Source organism: Merops nubicus, unplaced genomic scaffold (genome assembly GCF_000691845.1).
Source record: "Merops nubicus isolate BGI_N331 unplaced genomic scaffold, ASM69184v1 scaffold22631, whole genome shotgun sequence".
Classification (NCBI taxonomy): Eukaryota; Metazoa; Chordata; class Aves; order Coraciiformes; family Meropidae; genus Merops; species Merops nubicus.
In genome coordinates, this window is record NW_008587926.1 from 65,816 (window position 1) to 70,261 (window position 4,446).

Consider the following 4,446-nt stretch of genomic DNA (forward strand, 5'->3'; position numbering starts at 1 on the left):
AATCACTGATGCCAAAACTGATGATTCTCTTGAGATTGGAAAACACTTGCACAAATATATGCCAGTTATCTGAGCATTCACCAACAATGCCAGTCTCTGAACCATTGCTAATCCTGCTGCCATTTTCTATGCAAAGCAACTTTGGGTTTTGTCATCTATTTTAGCCACCTGACCAGCTTCACCTGCAATTTGTGGTTTAGGTGGATGAGAAGACAAGACAGGGATTTTCATCGATAATTCTCAGTTGAAAAGCATTATTGCCTATACTTTATTTAACAGTTTCTTCTATAGAAAAGACTTCGACATAGCTGGCACATTTGCCATGAATACAATCTCAGCAGCAACCTGAACAAGCCAAAAACAGACCTGGCGAGTGCAACACACTCTTGCCTGTGAGACCACATGGAGGTTCCCCCTTACACCCACCTCTCTCCAGCCCAGAAGGCGTTTTGCACATTTGAGGTTGCACGTGAACCTCGTGTAAGAGCATGCAAGGAGAGGCTCGGGACGGCGGGTGCTGTGCACATCAGCTCAGAGGTGGTACAAGTTGTAAATAAGGAGGTTAAAGTCTCAAAGCAGTCAACAAACATGCCAGAAAGCCCAACTTTCTGAGGCACTGCAGGGATCTCTGCAGGTTACGACTCCTCCGTGGCAAGTGGAACAGCTTGTAAGGAAGCCTCTGCTGGGACATCCCTGAAAGCACCTCACTCAGTTTCCTTCTTGGAGTTTACCCTGGAGAGCCATCCCTCAAGATCCCAGATAAGGCAGACTGACAAGGTGCTGAATGAAAGCCTGTGCTGCTCCTGCCAGTAACCTGCCCTCCCTCCGTGCCTGCAACCCTCCAGCACTCCAAACCCAGCACCATCCCCAGCCTCCACACTCACAGCTTCCCAAGGAAGCAAGCCCCAAATTTAATGTTTCTGGAGCACAGCACGGTCAGGGTGCACAATCCAGAGATATTTTTCAGGACAAGTGGACTTGCTTGTTTTCATTATGAAAATACGAGTTGGATATTCTGCACAGAAAAGATTTTAAAAACCTCCACCTCATCTGCTAGTAAGGATTGCTACAAATATGACTACAAAACAAAGTGGACAAAAGAGTCTTTTTGAATGCGTATTAATAGGCTTGAACTGACCCAATGTGCACCTTGTTAGTTTAGGGTGGAAGTAGGTTTAAGTCTGGTTTTACATTTAGAAGTGGACAAGGGAAATGCGTGGAGAGAAGCCCCAAGAGCAGCAGTGCCAGCAGCCAAAGGACCCTGCACCCAAAGAGCACAACAAAGCAAAGCCCCAAGTTGTTTTGAGTATGTCTGTTCCTACCACATCAACTCAGCAACAGGCTTCATTTCAAGCCTTCGCTCACAGAGCCTTTCATCTCATGGAAGACCTCAGTGCTGTGTCAGTTGGAAGCTGAGTAAAGTGTTGCTACCAAGTTTCACATGCCCCATCCATCAGGTTTTATATTTAAGTCCCCAGCTCCCAGAGTCGTGTGAAAACCTTTTACCAAAACCACGCACACACACACTGATGGAGCAAGTAGCCTTCTGATGGCACAAAAAACTTGAAATCTGGCCTCTCGAGAGCTAGGCATGGGAACTAGCTAGGACACTGCCCCCTGCCATGAGCAATATTAAAATATATATCTTTTTCCATGAACGCCTAGGCTTTTGCTGACCTGTCACTGCAATATGAAGTGTTCAAAGATGAGTGTGATGAGGTACTCAGGCCAGCATGCTCAGGAGCTGCAGAGGACACAGCCTCACCCACATACACGATGCCTGAGCCCACTCCTCTAATCTTGAGCAATACAAAATGTTTTTTTCTGCTTCTCCACACAGCTCAAACCTTTTATTCCTAAAGAAACAACCAGTTTTAGCACAGATTCATCCCTTCTTACTCTAAGCACTTAAGCCAGGCTGCTGAGCTAAGTGCCTGAGAGAGGCAAATAGTCCTCCTCAAGTCCCTACACAGACAATGGACAGAAACAGAAACTCTCTAGACAGAAATTCAGCATTGAGATAACTACAAGAATATGCATGGAAGAATATGCACAGAACAGTAAAAACTTAGAAGCATCGAGTCTATCACAAGGAAACTATGGTTAATGAAGGCTGAGTCTGCCCATCTCTGTTTCTAAACAAGACCTGGACTTCAGGGCCCCTTCTAAAATTGCTCAGGATGGAAAGGTTGAAATTAGCTCCCATCCATCACCTTATCGTGAGGATACAACCTCACGCTTCCTGCCACTGAGAATCTGGGAAAATGCAAAATTCGAACTCTTATCATCAAATCAGAATTAATTTCTTCTTCCTATTTTGCTTTACTTGAGGGGGAGGGGAAAAAAAAAAAAAAGCAAGCCCTCCTTGATAGATAGCTAAATTTATGTCCTACCAAACTGAATGCAAGTGCAAGAAACAGGAAGCTTTTACTTGGAAACTGGAATTTCAAGCCCTCAGTGGCAAACAATGAACCGGAGAGATAAAGATGCAATGGCAATGGTAGGGGACAGAGCTGCTGAGCTTCCTGCCCACACTGACTCAAGAGCATGTGTCCTACCATGATATGGACCAGCCCCACCGCTTGCTTTTATTTTGGTAATTGGTATTTGTTCCTGTGAAAACCCCTATAAAAACAAGTCGGAAGGCTGGACAATAGTAGACCAGCCATCTCTTACAGCCAGATCTTTTACTTAACACTTTAGCAAAAGATGTAATCAGCAGATCTTTGTCCATTTATACAATTCTCTCTGCCTCGATGAGGATTGTATTACACTCTCCAGATCAGAGCATCCAGCCTTCCCCATCACTTCAAGAGATTGATCCGATCCTTGAAAGCACATTTGCTATTATCTACTCCAGCCCTTTGGAAATGACATTACAGAGATACGGGGGGCAGGCAAATATTGCTGCTCTTTTATTATTCCTGCAGCTCCCTCGCTTGTAATATCTGAGAAGTTCCCAGGTCAATGGGATTACTTTATCTTCCTCCCCCTTTCTTTATCTCCTCCCTCGCCCCACAGGTATCCGTGTCCAAATGGGACATTTCGGCGGGGGGTTTGCTTGACCCAGGTCACTCAAAGGTCAAGCTTTTCACCATTTGCTAATGCAAAGCTTCCCCCCAGCCCTCCACAGCCCAGGGGTCTGGGGCACCCCCTCCCCACGCACCATCCCCCTGGCTGCGGGTGCAGATGGGGAAGGCAAATGCTCCTCAGTGAAGCTACTGAGCAAAATCCTCCCCACATGGAAACTGGAACACGTTCTGTGTTTTTAAATAAACAAAGCAAAGGGAGAAGCTCCTGAAAAATCAGCTCAGCAGAGACTTTATTCCTATACTAAACTTGAAGGATGGGAGGTTTAACTAGTTAGGAGCAACTCAGACTATATTTTTGCCTACCAGAATGGAGATCGATTTTTATTTAGATTGATTTTAAGATTTACATGTGAGAAATGGATACAATTGGATCAAATATATACTAAAACAAATTGTTGACTCCCATGAAAGCCAATAAAACCAAAACAAATTTCACAGATCTCATCTACCAGCATTTGAGAATTGGTTTATTTCATTATTTTGTATACATTTATGGAGGAGAAATTTGCTTAACTCTTCTCCACTTTTCTTTTGCTGAAACAATAAGACTCTCTGCAGAATATTTTCTACTTGAATATTATCACTAGGATAGCATATGGCAAACTAGCAGCAGGCAGTTTATCTTCATCCTCTTTGTAAGCTAAAATTAGCACAATGCTTTTGCAACAGTGTACAATGTATTCAGACCAGTACGATATACCTAATACAACTTCAGATCCATCCCTGGCTAACCTCCAATATTCAAGTAAATTAACTGCTAATTTTAACTGAGTATTAATATGTTTAGTGTCAAGTTGGTATTTATCAACTTGAGAGGCACTTTTAAGTTAAATACTGTCATTTCACCAACTGCAACAGTAAATAAAATTTGTGTATTAGTAACACAGAGAGTTTCAGTTCATCTGTATGAGGCAATACTAATTTATATTAAAACATTATATATGGAAAGCCACGCTGACAATTCCATAATTGTGCATACTCTGCTTTTCAGTGACACAACACAACTAATCATGGTGAAGAGTCAATAGACCCACGTTATGATTAACATGCTCCTCCTGTCACAGCCTGCATTGCTGCAAACTGTTAGCTGGTTACTTTATTGGGATCAAATCCAACCAAGTCAACAACTTTATCTGCCTTAAATTCAACCAAAGTCACCAACTTCATATTCCCTGACAATGTGGCTACACCAGCCCTCTCTGCTCACCAGCTTGCTGTTCAAGCTGGTAAATTATGGCCACCTCAGGGGTTTTTTAGCTGGATTAAATATGTGGTGAGACACGAATGGTAGCATCGCTTGCTAATTTGTTTCTTGTAGCTGTAACACCAAGGAACTTAGCAGAACAATCTTTCT